The 20,460-nt window shown below is 40.9% G+C and overlaps 1 long non-coding RNA gene across 2 annotated transcripts in view; it reads left to right on the plus strand.

Moving 5' to 3' along the window:
* Window positions 1-316: 316 nt before the first annotated feature.
* LOC117062457 overlaps window positions 317-20,460 on the plus strand; it is a 52,345-nt gene continuing 32,201 nt past the window's right edge. For both annotated transcript variants that reach the window (XR_004428386.1, XR_004428388.1), the window contains exon 1: window positions 317-428. This is a non-coding gene — a long non-coding RNA (uncharacterized LOC117062457). The remainder of the gene's footprint in view (window positions 429-20,460) is intronic.

Consider the following 20,460-nt stretch of genomic DNA (forward strand, 5'->3'; position numbering starts at 1 on the left):
ATGTTCTGTGGTATCAAGTTGAGTCTAAAGGGAGAGTCCTTTTCTGCCATGGCCCTGGTGCCCCTGGATCTTACCTCCCTTGAAGAATCACTGGATGGCATTTCAGGGTAATCTCACTTTCTTTTGGGGAAATGTCCCTCTTGCCCAAGGTCTGAGGATATATTGTTAGTTTTTAGTGTTCTTCCTCATTTTGGTCCAGATTTCACAGCATTTGGCAGGTTTGCTACATAGTTTGTGGTTTAAGATTGCAGTCATATCCTTATTTCATTGGCAACTAAAATATTTTTCTGTTTTTAGTTCTTTTTGAGATTTTTGAAGAAGGGGAGGGTGAGAATTAATGCCTGTACACCATGATCCTTAACCAGAAGTCATTTTGTGCTCTTTCAACTGCTTTCTGCAAATTCGTATTCCACAGCGTAGGAGAGATTGTAAGTGCCATTCACCCACCAGGTTTAGGACTTAGGTCTGAAGTTTTATAAAGCTTATTTACATTTTTGTTGCATAGCTTTGCATCTATCACTTTTCTTCTCCGTTCTCTTTGACCTACCTCCAATCTCTAGAGTTTTCTGTTTGTTTTGTTTCATTCTGCCTTTCAGTGTACCCGCAATATTCTGCTTCCCTCTTTGTGGCAAGAACTTTCTTAGTTCTTCATCTCTTTAGCTCCTCTAAGTTAAACTCCAAAGTTGTCTGGCCTCAAACAAGTAGTGGGTTGATAACAACCACTGCCACAATGGTCACCACACTTAGCCTCATCTCTGTTAATCAAATATTTACTGTATGCCTGTAATGCCACTAAAGCTAGTCCATGTATCATCTTGTGTCATCCTTCCAATGACCTCAAAAAGCCAATATAATTGCCTGCAATTTAAATGCAGAGATGTGAAAAATTACTTTTTACTAAAACTGGCTCCAGAATCATGTTGAGAGATGCCATTGTATTTGTTCAAGAAAATACTTTGAAAGATATTTGGGGTTAGTTGAGATTTTGTGATGTCAAAAGAGATGGGGGCAGGAGAAGAGAGAAAAAAGTTGTTGTTTTGTTATTGGAAGGAAAAGGTGAGAGAAATAAAAGAAGAGGAGAGGGAGCCAGAAAGTTAGAGGCTAGCCCTGAGAAAGAGCCAGAGAATTCCTAGCACTGCTGTATGGGAGCTGTCAGCCCTATAGCTCCTATACAGGTTGGCTGTTTTCCCCTCAGGGCTCTCTTCAGCCCCAAATCTTCAGCTCATCTGCTATGCACACAGTTCCTAGGAGAGGGTTTCTGTGGTTCTTATGAAAGGGTCTGGGTTTCCCAGTGCAGTCAAAGCCTCAAGAGACAAAACTATATATATGGGATCGGGAACTGGGAAATCTTTGAGAGGCAGGGGCTTTGGAGTTTTTTTATTTTTTATTTTTTTATTTTTATTTTTTATTTTTCTTGAGACTGAGTCTCACCCTGTCGTCCAGGCTAGAGTACAGTGGTGTGATCTCGGCTCACTGCAACCTCCACCTGCCTCCTGGGTTCAAAAAATTATCCTGCCTCAGCCACCCAAGCAGCTGGGATTACAGGTACGCATCACCACGCTCGGCTAATTTTTGTATTTTTAGTAGAGACAGGGCTTCACCATGTTGTCCAGGCTGGTCTCAAACTCCTGACGTCAGGTGATCTGCCCACTTGGGCCTCTCAAAGTGCTGGGATTACAGGCATGAGTCACCTCGCCCAACCAAACTTTTATTGGCTACAGGATTGTAGTGAGGGTGATGGCTGGGGAGATGCATTAGTGCAATACTTCCTCTAATTTGAGAGCAAAAGAGGCCACAGTTGACATCTGAGTTTTATATAGGTAAGGAAAATGAGAGTCAGAGAAATTACACTACTTTCTTAAGGACACTTAACATGTAGAATGACTTCTTGCAATTTAACGAACATGCCCAGTTCCTTTCTGCTCAGGAGACTTCCTCTTTCTACGTCTGCAATCCAGAATATTTTCCCCCCAGATCTCCTCATTGTCAGCTCCTTCTTACCTTTAAAATCACCTCCCCAGAGATACTTCCATTTCGTATCAAAAACAGTCACCATGATGCATACTCCTGACACACACTCAATCTCTATCTCCTTACCACATTTTATTTTTCTGGAGAATAGTATTTACTACTCCCAAATATAATATTATGCATTTGTTTTTAGTCTAGCTCTTCTAGTAGGATGTAGCTTCACAAGGACAGGGATTTTGTCCGTCTTATTCACTACTGTATCCATCGTGCCCAGTGCAGAGTTTATAACATTTAGATGGTACTCAATAAAAATTTGATAACTACCCTCAATAAAAATTTACTGCCCTTCTATGATACAGGGTACAGTCTCTTGACTTTGTAATTTCAACATTCAAATACAACCAGTCCACTTGTTTCTAAGCTAGTCATGCAAACCACCTGTTTTCTTCAGAACTGAGATAATTATGCATTATACCTGTTCTCACCAATAGCTGTGTCTGCTTACTGGCTTACTTTGAAGACCACTTCAAGGAGCTCTTGTTAAGAACCACTGCTACTTCAGTATACTTGTTATCTCAGAAATGGTCTTTTCTCCTGTAGAGACCTCAGAGCCACTGAGCAGGCCTTCTAAAGGTTCTTTCATCAGGGCTAAGGAGGCAGTGATTCTGAGCACACAACAGTGTAAGGAAGTGCTTGGAGGGTCTCTGCATCCAGCTGTGTCATATCCCAGCCCCGTGACCTAGACAGTCACAGGATCTTCCTCGAAGGTCAGTTGTGAAGAAAAACTTGTCAAGACCATGTGCAAAGCAGCACAGCAAGGGCAGAGGACCCAAGTAGAACACCTGGTGAGCTGACCAGCTGAGGCTGACCGGAGTTTAAATGAAAAACTGAAGCATGCATTGAGGGAACAGATGGCAGTCTTGATGGACAAGGAAAGGAATTCAGATTGGGCACTGAAAGCCATGTTGGATTACAGAAAGCATTCATTCCATAGGCGGAGTAACCTAGGCTGAGCCAGGTCCCTGTCCACACTTGTTAGGTGGGTAAACTCAAGCCAGCTTCATCCTATCTGAACCCATGTTCTCATTTGTTCATGGTGATGCTGGTAATCAAAACCTATAGATCCACGGAAAGACTAAACAATGACAAGTAATGTTTGTGAAATGATTCTAAATCATAAAGAACTTTCCTAATGCATATTGCTGATGTCTGGGCCGGTAACCTGGTGGTGCAATAAAGAGCTTCAGGCAGGATTAGAAAGACCCAAGCTTGAATGCCCCGCCACCTATTAACTTTATGGCCTTGGGCTGATTATTTATTCTCTCTGAGACTTGCTCTTTCATCTGTAAAAGGGAAATGGATACTTGTGAGGATTCGCTTACATCTAAAGAGACTAGTCAAGCACCTAGCACATCATCTCCACCACCACCACCATTGTCATCATGGCCAAGGTTAGTTTAAGCACTCACTGTCTGCTGAGCATTGTTCTAAGAGATTCAGGTGCATGTAGGTAGATATTGTTATTCTGAGGCCTAGGGAGGTTAAGTGGTAGAGCTTGGATTAGGACCCAAACAGTTAAGCACAGCACATGGGGGTAGTTTTTGACAACAGTACAAATCTTCTACCAGTGTAGGCCAATTTTTAGAAAGTCCCTTTGTGAAATAACAGACTGTCAGAAGAATTCATGGTTTCTAAAGAATTTGATCATGGAAAAGAGAAATCCCTTAGAATGGTCCCTAGATCCTTATCACCTGCTATTTAAAAACAAGAATTGATTCTGCTAGAGAATATGTCATTGATTCCACTTCCAGGAAGAAAGGATGTTGAATTAACAATGGAAACTGAAATCCCTACCTCTGAGCTCTTCTCTATTTGTAAAATCCCTGAAAACAATCCTGGTCAGCTTTGGGGTTGTCTGTATCAGTGAAGGAATTCCTCTAAGCCCACAAAGGAGGCAATGGGATGGAGTGAAAACATGATTTCACAGGGGAGTAACCTGATTTGCTTCCTTGAGAGGGTAAGAAATTGCAGCCCACAGCAGAGGTTGCCGGTTCACCCAGTGGTGATCTGCTGTTGCATTTCTCCCATCCACATATGAGGTCATAAATCCACAGGGCAGGAAAAAGTTTAGCCCCATGACTTAAGCTTTAAGCAACATTCTCTGAGAAATCATATGCCTATTTATACATTTTTTATCCTTGCTCTCTGGGTCACAGGTCAGTGCCATCAGTGGGTAGAAGCTACCAGTCTGCCCTTACAAAAGACTTCTCCATTCTTTGGCCAAAGTAGAAAGGCATCTAAAGGGAAAGAGGCACTCCATTTCATGCCAGGATTTTCCCCTTAGATATTTCTAACTGTGTAAAATACCAGCAGTAATGTTAGATACACAGATCTAGCTACAGAGCCTTTATCTATGAGCTCCAGCCACATCACCTCTGAGGAGCTGCAATAGCAATGCTTGAGTCTTTGCCAACTTTGAGACCATGTGGTATTACTTAAACTCTCCTTTTATTATCTTATCAAGATCATCTCTCAGTCTGTGAAATGGGTCTTTAAATTAGCAAGATTTTGAAACACCATGTGCTCAGAGAATTCCTAGGAAGAATATGGTCATAAAAATAAAATCACGCTATTTACCAAAAAAAGGCAACAACAACAGACACAAAATCATAAATTAAGGCAATAAACTACATCTATTGGGAATGACTGGGGCAAGACAGAGGGTCCTTTCTACATGCCCAACTGAAATGTTCTATTAAGTTTTAAGCAATCCTGTTTACAGCAGATGTAAATTAAAGTAACAGTGAGGCCATAAAATAGAGCAGCTGTTCTCTATCTTCACTGATGACAGAACAAGAGCAAAAGGCTAGTCAGAGGTAAGGAAGACTTCTTGGCAGAGAGACCTGTAATGCTAATGGGGACAGTGAGAAAAGATGGAAGTGTTAAGAAGTCATCTCCTTTGATACACATTTAAAGGGCACAGATTAAGTGAATTTTACATGCACCTTGAAGTCCTTCACACTTGACCAAGGTTCTATAACAACCCTCCATTTCTCTGTACATTTAGCTATTCTACTCTAAATAAATGGAACTCCTTACCAAAAATGCCACAAGAATACAATTACACATCTAAGACAGTTGTGGAAACTAAGAAGCAACTGGTAATCCAAAGTGAAAATGAGCAATGATTTCTGTGCTGAAGCAGCTGGGTTTAAGGCCAAAAATTGAGTGATTTAAGGGATTTCTGACCCCACGGCCTACAAGCCCGCATGATTAACAGCTGAGTTAACAAGACACACATAAGGCCTGGCTCGTGTTTGCCTCTACTTGCTGGACTTACCTTCCCTAAAATGCTGCATGTTTAGGGTAATCCAGAGTATATGCCATGCTCACCAACTCTGCACTATCCCTAATAGCCCCTACCCCCCAGGGATTTGGAGGCAGCAAATGGAAGTGCAGGTAATGTGGAAAAGAATGTAATATTTGAAATTATGGCAGAAATTCAAAGATGTTCTATAAGCCATATTGAATCCTGCTTGTCTAATAGTTTGATTCATCAGAATGACCTAGTCATTTTTGTTCAATTCAGATGTACTGTATCTGACAACATTCCAAACATAATAATTTCTTAAAATTACAAAAACATCTTTAATTTACAAAGTTATCTCAGGGACTTTATTTTTGTTTCTTTTTCATTTGGTTGGTTGTTTTATTGCTAAATGCTTTTAATACAGTGGTTTTTAGGGGGTGTGTGTGTGTGTTTCTAGCAAATATAAAAAGAATTATATACCATGACCAAGTGGAATTTATCCCAGGAACTCAAGAGTGGCTCAACATATAAAAATCAACCTCTTTTATACACTAAGTCAGTAAAATGAGGACAAAAACCACATGACTATTTCAATAGATGTGGAAAGGGCATTTGACAAAATCCAACACCCTTTCATTATAAAAACACTAAAAACATTAGGAATAGGATGGAAATTCCTCAAACTGATGAAGAGAATCTACAAAAAGAAACACAACTAAATTATATGTAATGGAAAAAGATTAAAAGCTTTTTCTCTAAGATAAGGAACAAGACAGGGATGTCTACTCTTGCCACTTATATTTGACATTGTATGGGAAGTTCTGGTCAGGGCAATTAGGCAAGAAAAGAAAGAAAAGGCAAGCAAAGTAGGCAAAAGTTGATATTGCAGTTTTGAGTGTAAAAATTGTAGGGTAGGCCAGCAGGCAAAATACAGACAGAACTTCTGCGTAACTGTCTTGAGGCAAAATTCCTTCTTCTCAGGGAGACCTCCATTTTTGCTCTGAAGGCCTTCACTGATTGGATGAGGATGACTCACATTATGCAGGGTAATCTCTTTTTCTTAAAGTCAATCAACTGTAGATGTTAATCACATCTACAAAATACCTTCACAAATGACTGGGTACCATAGCCTAGCCAAGTGACACAAACAATTTAATCATCATAATAAGGGTACCAAGACAAGTCAGTGTGGAAACAATAGTCTTCTCAACAAATGGGCTGGGACAACTGGTAATCCATGTGCAAAAATGTAAAGCTGGGCTCCCATCTCACCGCATATACAAAACTTAAATCAAAGTGAATCAGACTTAAAAGTGGGAGCTAAAACTATAAAATTCTTAGGAGAAAATATAGGAGTAAGTTGTGACCTTGGATTAAGGAATAGTTGGTCAGAAACACCTGTACTTTTTAAAAATAAAAACACGCATGAGCCACCGTGCCCAGCCTCTTTTGTTTTTATGAGTTTGCCTATTGTTGTTGATATTTTATATAGATGGAATCATACAATATGTGGCCTACTGTATCTGGCTTCTTTCACAGGGCATAATGTTTTCATGTATGTTGTATAGCATGTATCAGTATTTCATTCTCTTATGGCTAAATAATTTTCCATTGTAGGGATATGTCAATTTTGTTTATTTATCAATTGATGGATATTTGAGTTGTTTCCATCTTTTGGCATTTGCAATATAGATATTAGGAATATTCATGTATAAGGTTTTGTGTGAACATGTTTTCTTTTTTTTTTTTTTTTTTTTTGAGACGAGTCTGGCTCTGTCGCCCGGGCTGGAGTGCAGTGGCCGGATCTCAGCTCACTGCAAGCTCCGCCTCCCGGGTTTACGCCATTCTCCTGCCTCAGCCTCCCGAGTAGCTGGGACTACAGGCGCCTGCCACCTCGCCCGGCTAGATTTTTTTTGTATTTTTTAGTAGAGACGGGGTTTCACCGTGTTAGTCAGGATGGTCTCGATCTCCTGACCTCGTGATCCGCCCGTCTCGGCCTCCCAAAGTGCTGGGATTACAGGCTTGAGCCACCGCACCCAGCCAATCTCAACATGTTTTCAATTCTCTTGAGTGTATATCTACAAGTGGAATTGCTGGATCATATGGCAAGTCTGTGTTTAACTTACTAAGGAATGTCCAATTTGTTTTCCACAGTGGCTACACCATTTTATATCTTCCCAGCGATGTATGAGAGTTCCAGTTTCTCCACATTCTCACCAACACTTGTTTTATTTTCTTTTACTATAGCCATCCTAATGGGTATGAAGTAGTATCTCACTGTGGCTTTGATTTGCATTTCCCTGATGGCTAGTGATGTTGAGCACATTTTCATGTGCTGAAATACTCAATGTTAGATTGTTTAAATACATACATACAAATACCTCTCCCATACACACACACATCACTAATAAGCATGTTACTGACATTTAACACAGAACCAGCAAATTTAGAATACTTGCTTTTTGTGTGTGCAAAAGAAAAATGTATACAACTCATCTTTAAATCTGATAACTTGAGAACATGTTAGAAATGCAAGATCTCTAGCCCCTCCCCAGATCTACTAAATAAGACTTTGCATTGTTCAACAAGATTCCCAGGGGACTTATATGTACAATGAAGTGTGAGAAACCCAAGCGTACAGGAATTTAAAAGCCAACTTAAAATTTGTGTATCTAATTCAACAGCCATATGAGGGCTAATGACAGTACCTACTTCATAGAGTTGTTTTGAAGATCAAATGAACCCATGCATATGAAATTCTTAGAATGGCACCTAGCAGAGTAAGGACCATCTAAGTGTTCACTATCAGTATTGATTTGTATTGACTGTTGCATTGATTTTGGTTGATTATAGTTTTCTAAGTGCTTTATTATATCTCTTCCTCCTCATAAGAATTCAGGGAGATAGAGAAATATATATTGTTTTCCCAATTTTATGGTATAGGAAACTGAGACTCAGAGAGGGTAAATGACATGCTTACCATCACATATTACTTCTAATTACCTGCTTTTGCCCCAATTTCCATTACTTTTAATGCCAAAAACCACAATTACTTTTGTACCAACCAAATAGCTAATAAATGGCAAGATTCAAGCCCAGGAATTTCAATACACTGTCTATGCTTAACTTTCAAGTATATATTACAAAGAGTTATTCTGTTGCTGGAGAGAAGTTTTAGCTTAGATTAGCATCTCTCAATGGTGGAGAGTAAAACCTCAGAGTTTGGTGTTGGGGTTTCAGTGTGCCTGTACCATTAAAGGTAGGTCTGAAGATCTGTTTCCACTTTTACTTTCTAAAAATTGGCAATATAACTTTTCAAGTACTTTCTCTCTTATTGGAATGGGTCAGAGTGTCTACACAGAGGTTGAGAAGCCCTGGAGGGTGCAGGCTGGTGAGCATTGGGGAAGGATGGCTACGGCTTCACCTTCACTCACACTCAGCTCAGCTCACCGTTCACTTCCAGGGTGGTTCTGACCATCATACCCAGTTTACAATTGTGTTTATTCTTAGTCTCACACAACTTAAGTAGACCTTAGTAAATTATTTGCTAAAACCAGGAAGTATAAGGAACACTCACTTTAAAAACAAGCCAATAACAAGCATAAAAGAGACAAGCACCCTGCAAGTTTCCCTCAAAATGCTAGTTACCAGATGTGATGATGTTCATCTCTTCAAATTCTCGTTAAAAAGTCTGCAGGACTTCAAAAACCAGTGTTAAAGAAAGAAACTCTACACATGATCTTGGGGAATGATATTAACAATGTTAAGGGCTGAATTGTGTCCCCTAAAAGTAATATGCTGAAGTCCTAACCCCTAGTACCTCAAGATGTGATTGTATTTGAAGATAGGGTTTTTAAAGAGGTAATTAAACTGAAATGAAGTTATTAGGTGGGTCCTGATCCAATAGGACTGGTGTCCTTAAAAGAAGAAATGCAAGCTGGGCACAGTGACTCACACCTACAGTCCCAGCACTTTGGGAGGCCGAGGCAGGAGGATCACTTAAGCCCAGGAGTTCAAGATCAGCCAGGGCAACATGACAAAACTCGTCTCTAAAAAACAAAACAAAACAAACAAACAAAAACAAAAACATAAACATAAACAAAATTACCCAGGCATGGGGATGGATGCCTGCAGTCACGACTACTTAAGAGGCTGAGGTGGGAGGATCACTTGAGCCTGGGAGGTAAAGGCTGCAGTGAGCCGTGATTGCGTCACTACACTCCAGCCTGGGCAACAAAGTGAGACCATGTCTCAAAAAGAAAAAAAAAAAAAAAGAAATTTAGGCACAACAAGTACAGAGGGAAGGAAGGGAGAACCATGTGAAGACACAGGGAGCAGGCAGCCATCTACAAGCCAAGGAAAGAGGCCTCAGGAGAAACCAAGCCTGTCAGCACCTAGGTCGAGTCCTCTGGTCTCCAAACTGTGAGAAAATTAAATTCTGTTGTTCGAGCCTCCAATCTGTGGTACTTTATTAAGGCAGCTCTAGGAAACTCATACAATATCTAAAATTAGGCGGTGTTCGCTATATTCTAAGTACTTTGACACATGTTTACAAGGCATTTTCTCAAAACAAGGCATTTTCTCATTGAAACATTACAGCAACGCTGTGATGGATGTTTCTGCTATGCCCTGATAGTGCTGTTGAGAAAATTAAGGCACAAATAAGGCACACAGTTTGCTCTATGTAACACAGATAGTAAATGACTGTCAAAAACTGGATATGAATCCAGGGTTTTTTTTTGTTTTTTTTTTTTTTTTGAGACGGAGTCTCCCTCTGTCACCCAGGCTGGAGTGCAGTGGCGCGATCTCGGCTTACTGCAAGTTCTGCCTCCCAGGTTCTTGCCATTCTCCTGCCTCAGTCTCCTGAGTAGCTGGGACCACAGGCGCCCACCACCATGCCTGGCTCATTTTTTTTTTTTTTAAATTTTTAGTAGAGATGGGGCTTCACCGTGTTAGCCAGGATGGTCTTGATCTCCTGACCTTGTGATCCGCCTGCCTCAGCCTCCCAAAGTGCTGGGATTACAGGCACGAGCCACTGCGCCCAGCCTGAATCCAGGTTTTCTAATTCCACAGACCATGCTGTTACCCAGGAATAAGTTTATTCACAACACCCATGTGTCATTCCAAAGAAATTTGGAATTTGCATTCCAATCTGAAAAAGTCTTTCTGATCTTTCCATTTAGAAACAGAAATATTAAGGGAATCTAGTTTTTGTAAGAACTATATAAACAATAATATTTCATGGTCAGAAAGTATTTTATAAGAATATTATGAAAAAAGAATATTTCAGGATCAGGAAAGTATTTTGATGCCATAAAATAAAGTTCAATCTATGTTTTAATATGCATTCATGACTCAAATTATGTTTTCTGACATAAGCATCAATTGAAAAGTGAGAAAGTAAAATAAATGAGCTTGAAAGTATATGTTATATATGATTTATAAACAGTAGCTTAAAATAAACATTGTAATAGAAATTTCCATATACTTCTATCAAGTGAAAAATTGCATACACTGCATCATATCATATCCAAATAAAATCAATCCACCATTCATTTCACAAATATTTGCTGAGCTCTAACTATGTCCCAGGCAGTAGACTAGGCACTAGGAATAAAAAATCACAAAAAGGATTTGGGCCCTGTCTAAGTGGAGTCAGTTGTCCGAAACCAAATAACTACAGGTAAGCAAGCCAATTCAATCATTGCAAGTTGTAAAAGTGTTAAGAAGGGAGTGGGTCAGGATTAAGAGCAACAGCAGGGTAATTTCCTGTAGACACAGTGGTCAGGAAGATTTTCATGACACTTAAGCTAAGACCTGAAGGATGAAATAGAGCTGAACTGAAGGCAAGAACATTCTGGGTGAGAATAAGTGGTTTTGAGCCACTGGAAGAGAGGCAAGAGTGGTGAGAGAAGTTGGAGAGGTGTCCAGGAGCCAGGTCACGCAGGGCCTCAGGGCTCTCATGAGGAACTCAATGCAGTGGAAAGCCAGAAGGGTGTTAAGTGGGGAGTGAGGAGTGATGCCATCAGGCCTGTTTTGGGAAAGCACTCCTGTTGCTATGTAGAGGTGAATTGCAGGAAGCCAAGCCCTTGTGGAGAGACTCAGTAAGAGACTCTTGCAACATTCCAGGTGTGAAAGAGTTCACTACAGAAGCAGCAGCAGACATGAAAAAGAGATGAATCTCAGATCTATTTTGCTGGTAGAATTGATAGAATTTGGTAATAGATGGAATATACAAGAGTAGAGGGGATGGTAAGAGAAAGGGGAAAATCAAGGATGACTCCTAAAGCTTTGGGGAAGATGGCGGTTACATTTCCTGAGGTGGAAAAGTATGTGTATATGTGGGGTGGGGGGGTGAGGGGACCGGTGGATGCAGAAGGAGGTAGTCTAGGTCTCCTGCTGGAGACACATCAAGTCTCAGGCTCCTACCATTTTTCTGTTCCCCCATCTCAGTGCATGACTGTCATCCTCATTGTCACAAAATGGCTGCTGAATTCTAGTCTCACACTCATGTTTAAAACAGGAAGACAAAAAAGGGAGCAAGATGGTTTCAACTCTCAACTGAAAAAAGAAAACTTTACTGGAAATCCCCACAGACTTCTGTTTATACCTCTTTAGCTAAAACTGTACTCCAAAGCTAGTCCTTGTTGCATGGAATGCTGAAAAGTATAGCATGGAAACTGATACAATTAAGTCAATTATACCCACCCCTAACAAAATCAGGGTTATCTTATCAGGATGATACAAGAAGGGATATTGGGTAGACAGCCCACAGTGTCTGATAGACCGCCCTGTGATTGAGTTAGCCTGTGAATATGATTAGGCTGAAGGACAAGATGGTTTTAAGTTTCTTCATGAGTGAGCAATAAGCATAATGAGCTCTGGCAAATCTGGAGCTGTCCTCTTTCTGCTTAAAAACAACCTTTAATTTGTCAAAAGAAAAGACCAGTCTTCCATCATTGACCTCCCCACTGTCTCCCAACTGTATCCCTAGAACTTTTCTCTTCTTGTAGGGATTGTGTCATGTGGAAGCATTGCCACTGGGCTTGGTGTTCTGCCACTAGTATGTTCACACCAAATGTCCTGAGAGTATGGCGTGGCCAAACTGAATGTCCACTCTTTTTTCCTGCATATTGCCTTTTGATCCTGGGAAGGTGAGTGCTACTTCAGCTCAGGGCAGCCTCCTCACCTTAGTCTCCAGATCATTCTGGATGACTCTGGTATATCAGTCAGTTCTCAGCATTTCTCTTTGGAATGCTGCAGCCTTTAGTCTCTGTGCATTATACCTGAACCTTCTCTTCTGTACCAGAAAGCAGGGGTCTGTCTAAACACTGTAGTCCATTATCCCGGTATAAAGATAGACTGTACTCTGCTGGAATTTAGTCTGGAAACGTTTAATACATTTGCAGCACAAGTGCCAGCTACTTTAAGAGGAGAGATGATCACTTTTCTTCTCTTAAAGAGAAACTTCAAAATGAATATAAATCAACTTCCTCAATATGCTCATCGTACCTGATAATGAAAACAGTCCTCATTGAGAGAAATCTGTGGTCTCCTGGGAAGAACTTTGGCCAACAACAAAGAAAAGGGGAAAGAAAGAGAGAAAAAAAAAGAGGGAGGGAGAGGCTCTAACTGTGTTGAATCAGAAACCAGTCTTTATCTGGAAGAAATTCAGCAAATGAGTGCCTTGACAAGCTACTCTAGTGGAAACAAGGACAATTAAGACAGCACAAACCATCCCCAAATGCTTGCATTTGGGACTTGCTGAACATCTCGAGCTATTTTCCAAATGCTTGGGGTTTGGCACAGTCCAGGCTCATGGTGGGAAACTTTCCTGAAGGTCTGTCTAAATGCTCCTATTTTTATTCCATCTCCTGGCAGTTAATATCCGGTTAATTTGCTCCAAATTCTGCATTTGATATATGTTAGATATCTTCAGACCCTGGCTGTGCCCATTCTCCTTCATGTGGTTGCCAGAAATTTCAGAGTATTATCTTCATGCCTGGTTTTCAGAGCAGACAGTCGTTCCTTCCTCTTTGTCCACCATTCTTGGGGATTAGAAGGACTGTGATGAGAATACAGAAGGGACCATGATGTGTGTAGTACTGCAGAAAGATTTGGGAATGCTGGCTTTGAGAAACAAAGCCTCAGGGAGAAGCAATAGCTGTCTTCACAGTTTTGAAAGAATAGCAAATGGAGAGGGATTAAACCCATTCTGTATGGCTCCAGAGGGGTGGAGCTAGGACCAGAGGCCTACATGGGCTCTATACAAGAAAGACTTTCTCATTTCAGAGCAACCAGAAAGAGAGATCTGCCTCTTCTTCACCAAAGTGATAGGTCTTTGTTGGAGGTTTTTAATGATGCACCATTAATTTTTGGACACTGAAAAATGATTTAATAAAGCTATTCAAGTACAGACTGAATAGTTGAATATAAAGACTTTGAAGTGCCTTTCTTTAAGTGCTGGGCACTGCATACCAACACTTAGCACAGTTGCCTGGCATATAAGAGGTGCTGAATAGTTATTTGTTGAATGTGCAAGTAGTTGATGGGATGAAAAGCTGACAGTGTTATTGGGAGTATCAAGCATTGATACATCCTTGAAAAATTGGGTCAGTAGGAAGGAAGCCCTGGATGTATTAAATATAGCCATCTTTTCTCTGAGCAGGGCCATTGTTTCCTGCCTCTTTAAAGCTTAAAGAAGACAACCTTCCTGACTCTAATTCCTTCTTCAGCGTTTCACCAAGGCCCAGGTTGAAACTGCTCTTCTGCTGCCACCCAATATGGTCTCTAAACTTGCAGCTGAGGATGAGTAGGAAATAGTGACCTCTAAGTTGGATTAGGCTTAAATGACACTCATATTCTTTGTTAGACTTCAATGAAATATAAATAAAATCATCATATTACAGAGCCTACTTGAGGGGGTCCTGGGTTATGAATTAACACTCAGGCCAACTCTGTTCTTTTATTCAATAACTATTTTTGAAGGTTGGCTAATCTCCAGCTTTGTACATCCCAGGAAAAGGTGCCCCTGCACTGATAGGCTGGTGAGGCCGCCTATCAGGGGAAGGAAACACTGCACATGTCCTCAGACAAGGTGGGCAGAACACAGGGACCTCATCATTTCAGCAGTGAGTAACTGTGTATTTGGCTTTTGAAGGCAGTGAGAGATATTCAAGAGCCAAGTCTGTGAAGTACAGGAAGGAGAAACTGCATCAATTAAGCAACTCTGCTTATCAGTATTATTTCCCATGAAATCTCATTTAATAGTCATAAGAATACAATAGATTAGGAAGGTACAGCCCTATTTTACAGGTGAGGAAACAGGATTGTCACAGCAAAGTGAGTTGCCTGAGTTTGTTCTGCAAATACCAGCAGAGCCGGGGGCAAGCCAGGGTGTCGGCCCCTAAGGCTTGTGTTCTTGCCCTGACATCATGAACAAGAGATATCAACATACTTTTCTTTTTCCAGGTTATTTGTCATTATTGTTTGTCTGGCAAACAACCTATCCCAGCCTTTGGCCTGAAGCTGCCTTTTTTTTTTTTTTTTTTTTTTTTGAGATGGAGTCTCTGTCATCCAGGTTGGAGTGCAGTGGTATGATCTTGGCTCACTGCAACCTCTGCCTCCCAAGTTCAAACGATTCTCCTGACTCAACCTCCTAAGTAGCTGGGATTACAGGCATGTGCCACCACACCTGGCTAATTTTTGTATTTTTAGTAGAGATAGGGTTTCACTATTTTGGCCAGGCTGGTCTTGAACTCCTGACCTCAAGTGATCTGCCCACCTTGGCCTCCCAACGTGCTGGGATTACAGGAATGAGCCACCACATCACCTGAAATATTTTTTGCTCCCTAAGATTGTCATATACAGATTTTAAAAACTAAAGGAGGAAGGCTGAGCCAGTCATTTCCCACTATAGCCCAGTAGAAGCAGGAAAGGAAACCTCTTCAGGGGAGGAAGCATTATGGGTCTGAGTTTGTAAACAGCCACCTATTCGTGGAGGTCTGAGCCCATTTCCACCCCCTTCCAAAGGTGAGTTCCCACTGCATCCTCAAATTTCTGAGACTTTATTAACTTTGTATGTTCATAAAGTACCAGATCACTGCAAATTCTACTCCATTAAGGGTAATTCTTCTTGGTTGAAAAATGAGCTCTATCCCAGACCCACCACTTAACAGCCACATGATCTCGGGCAGCATACTTTGCTTTGGATGGTCAGTTTCCTCAGGCGTCAAATAGAAATGGGAGTCCAGGTCCCAGTGACCTTAAAAGAACTGTCATGGGACCAAGTTAAAAAAAGAAAAAGCATATGAAGACATTTTGCAACTACAAAAGGCTAATTATAAGAATAAAGTTAGGCCGGGCGCGGTGGCTCAAGCCTGTAATCCCAGCACTTTGGGAGGCCGAGACGGGCGGATCACGAGGTCAGGAGATCGAGACCATCCTGGCTAACACGGTGAAACCCCGTCTCTACTAAAAATACAAAAAATTAGCCGGGCGAGGTGGCGGGCGCCTGTAGTCCCAGCTACTCGGGAGGCTGAGGCAGGAGAATGGCGTAAACCCGGGAGGCGGAGCTTGCAGTGAGCTGAGATCAGGCCACTGCACTCCAGTCCGGGCGACAGAGCGAGACTCCGCCTCAAAAAAAAAAAATAAAAATAAAAAAAAAAATAAATAAAAAAAGAATAAAGTTAGTCATCATTGTTTGTTAATACTTTTCTATGGGAATTAAAACACCTTTGTTTTGAAGTTAGAAAAAAAGAAAGCCATAAGCTGAACAGATTGACTATCCTTACATAAGTTCATTTTTAAAAACAGACAATTTTTTATAGTATGCTATGTGAAAATGGAAATTTCATACTAGGTCTCAAGATTTCTAATTGAGCTTGAAGGCAGTTTCCTAAAATAAGAACTGACTCCTTCATCAATTGGCTCCAACTAAATTATGCATCTCAAAAGAATCAGCCCCTAGTTCCAGAAACTAGAAAAAGAAAAAAGAAGTCTATAGCAGCTTCCAGTTTTCCTTGGGTCATTAGTAGCTGCGCTACAGAATTTCAATATTTTTTTCTATGAGCATAGCTTTGGAATTATACAAAGCTTAACCCAATTACAGCTGCCACAACCCAGAAGGTAGGGAGGAGAGGGAAGAGGAAAAGGAAAGCCAATGGTGAGGCCAGTCTCATATTTTCCTTTTGTTCCAGTAAATAATAAAGTATATGAGTGTTTCAATGAGAACCTGCAAAGCTTGGGGGAAATCCTGAAGGCTGGCAGGGTGGGGTATCTGAAAGGTGGGAGAGGTGGCCTGTGAACGTTATGGGGGGGCCTTGGGGGCACTCCAAAACACTGATGGGAAGGTGGTTTTCTATTTCATGATCATGCAACAGATGTGAGCTGAGAAGTTAATTTCATAGTCTTTATTCTCTCTTTTTTTTTAAATTTAATTTTGTTTTTCTTTCCTCATCCCTGTGATCACTGGGAGATAAGCCTTTTTTTTTTTCTTTCTTAATTGACACATAATAATTGTATGTATTTATAGGGCATATGTAATATTTCAGTACATGCATACAATGTGTAATGATCAAATCAGGGTAACTGGCATGTCTATCAGCTCAAACACTTATCATTTCTTTGTATTGGGAACATTCCAAATCTTCTCTTCCAGCTATTTTGAAATACACAATAAATTATTAATTAGTCACCCTGCTGTGCTATGGAATACTAGAAGTTAGTCCTCCTGTCTAACTATATTTTTGTATTTGTTAATCAACCTCTCCCTGTCCCTTTTCCCCACTACCCTTCCCAGCCTCCTATATTTTACTTTCTACTTCTATGAGATGAATTTCTTTAGCTCCCACATATTAATGAAAGATATGATATTTGTCTTTCTGTGCCTGGCTTATGTTACTTAGAAAAAATACTCACCATGGCTGGGCGTGGTGGCTCACACCTGTATTCCCAGCACTTTGGGAGGCCAAGGCGGGTAGATCACGAGGTCAGGAGTTCAAGACCAGCCTGACCAACATGGTGAAACCCTGTCTCTACTAAAAATACAAAAACAGTGGCCAGTCATGGTGGTGTGCAGCTGTAATCCCAGCTACTCAGGAGGCTGAGGCAGGAGAATCACTTAAACCCGGGAGACAGAGGTTGCAGTGAGCCAAGATTGTGCCACTGCACTCCAGCCTGGGTGAGAGAGAGACTCCATCTCAAAAAAAAAAAAAAAAAAAAGAAAAAAGAAAAGAAAAGAAAAATGAAAGAAAGAAAGAAAGAAAGAAAAAAGAAACAATACTCACCATTACTAATCAAGAAAATGCAAATTGTCAACTCTTGTTTGACAACAATTACCTGAAGGTGTTTTGAGAGTAATGTAGGCGAACTCAAGACCTTCTACCAGTTGATAAAGCAAACAGTAAATACAGTAAATATAAACTGCCTAATATGTTTATACTAAATAATTTGGTTTAAAAATATGCAAGCCAGCATGCAAACATTAAATTAATAATAATAATAAATGTTGGTCATTCATTCCTTCTTAAAACACAGCTATTTGCTCTACTGTCATAAAACTATCATTTATATTTAATTCATATTTCTTTAACATAAAGAATACATTTCAAGCACTCAGAAATGCTTAGATAGCATCTTTTACTTCAAAACTCTAGAGCATTTTTGGCCACAGTATTTTGTTTTCATAATTATAAATGAATATAGTTACATGCTTTAGGATCATTTAAGTTTGCACTTTTGGGGACTCTCATGATGTTCACCACTTCAAACTTTCTTAATGAAATATCGTTAAATATTGTTGACTGAATGAGTAACCAGGTTAGTGACCTGTCATGAATATCTTTTTGTCCACTGAGCTATGACATCACTGGGGACCCAAGGAGAAGTTCTCATTTGGGGATTCCTTTCCTGCTTCTGAGAGCTGACAGCAGAAGAGATCCCTAGAGGTAAGGTGGGGAGTGGAAGCAGAAGGGACTGAGATCAAGAATGGAAATCTCATCTCCACCTCCCACAGCAGTGTCCAGAGAGATGAATAGAAGATTAACAGCTTCACAGCCCTCTGAAGACGCAGCCAAGACCAGACCCCAGAGCCTGGACTTCCACCCTATCCCATACAGCCAGGAAGTTTGGGGGAGCCATAGCAGGAGGATTTATCTTCTGGGAGCTCAGAGAGAAGTTCTTCAGCTGCTCACCTTATGATCGGAAGACCCTTCCCTCTGGCTCCCTCACCTCACAGTCCCTCTCACTGCCCCCTGGAGTCTCCCAGCCGGATGGTCCTCCTCAGACTTCTCTTGTACCTTGAGCTTGACGCTGCTCTGCCCTGCTGATCTTGCACAAAGAACTGTAAAGAACTGTGCTTGCTAGAGTTCCTGATAATGTGACTGTCACCACAGAAGAAAGAAGGGTCCGAAAGATTCGATTGGCTCAACCATAGCCTCGTCTGAGTCCCTCATTGTACATTAAATGGCACAAGCCACATTGGAGATAAAAGGGCACTGAAGAAGAGTAAGAGACAATGTCTACTTTTCTTGTTCATTACCAATGATGATGAGAAGCACAAATTGAAACTCTTTCTGGGATATTTTTTAACTTCCTTCAGATACCCAGCCATCATCACCACCATTGCCACCACTACCGTCATCACTGTCTTCATTATTATCATCATTGTGATCATCACAGTTCACATGTACTGCCTACTTATTATACAGTGGGCAATATTTTAAGCCCTTGTATATTTAAATCTTCATAGTAACCCTCTGAGGGAGGTACTATCAACCCCATTTTACAGATGAGGATAGGAAAACACAGTGAGTTCAGGTCATTTGCCCAGCTAGCCAACAGGAAAGCCAGGATCTTAAATTCCAGCTAGTCTGATTCTAGACCTGGAATCAGGGTTCATAGATTCCACTGCTATATTTTATTGTCACAAAATACAAATAGATTTTGAACATTTGATATTATTTTTGCATTTAAAAAAACTTTTCCTTATTTACTATAATTTCCAAAAGAGCTGAGACTTTGTTTTTCATTATTATTATTGTTGCCATTGTTTTAGAAATTTTAGATATAATGTAATTCACCTTTAAAGCAGATGCTCTATATTTGGGTGGAAAGGACCAGAAAGGGCACTTTAATTTCACGAAGCTAAAACACACGCTTTTGTTTTTCTTGGAGAAAATTGAAGCTATTATAAACCCAGATATAGATGCTGCAGACCTTTTAAATTCTGTTTTGTAATATAAATGGAATGTATTTTTAAGATGACTATATCCTTGCAGAATTAGAGCCATTTTTTTGCCCCTTAATATGGATGGGAGCCGTGTGTTTGGGATAGCACATGAAGTGTGATTTAAGACTGGATAAGCCAGCATTTGGAGGGCAGAGCTCACCATCTGGGTAGCAGCAGGAGTTTCCTGGGAGGAGATGGACGTTTCTACTGTGGGTCATTCTGTGATAGGAAGAAAGCTGGAGATCAGGCCTGTGAGGTGGGGAGAGGCCTGGAGAGGTTCAGTGGGGGCTGGGCTGGGCTTCTGGGGACAAGACAGAGAGCTGGGGTAGTGGAGTAGGAGTTCAGAGGTCAGGAATTGGTCTGCAAGCCCTAAATGAAACCTCTGGTGGTATTAACTATGTTACTGTATTAGTCTGTTCTCACACTGCTGTAAAGATATACCTGAGACTGGGTAATTTCGAAAGAAAAGAGGTTTAATCTACTCACAGTTCTGCAGGCTATACCGGCTTCTGCTTCTGGGGAGGCTTCAGGAAACTTAGAATCATGGCAGAAGGCAAAGGGGAAGCAGGCACATCTACATGATGGAGGGGGAGACAGGGGAGGAAGGTGCCACACACTTAAACAACCAGATCTCATGAGAACTCTATCACAGGACAGCACTAGGGGGATGGTGCCAAACCATTAGAAACCACCCCCATGATCCAATCACCTCCCACTAGGCTCCTCTTCCAACACTGGGAATCACAGTACGACATGAGATTTGGGTAGGGATGCAGAGCCAAAACATATCAGTTACTCTTCGTTGTTCTTGGACTATCCTTGTTTTTTCAGTTAAACTCCAGGGCCTTGTCTTAACTGTGCTTTGGACATTTGAAAAACAGGCCAGTCCTCATAATGGGATCCACCAGGGCTCTGGGAACACCTGTGGCTGGGGGCAATAACTAACAAG

The sequence above is a fragment of the Trachypithecus francoisi genome, unplaced genomic scaffold (assembly GCF_009764315.1).
Source record: "Trachypithecus francoisi isolate TF-2019V2 unplaced genomic scaffold, Tfra_2.0 Lachesis_group17, whole genome shotgun sequence".
Classification (NCBI taxonomy): domain Eukaryota; kingdom Metazoa; phylum Chordata; class Mammalia; order Primates; family Cercopithecidae; genus Trachypithecus; species Trachypithecus francoisi.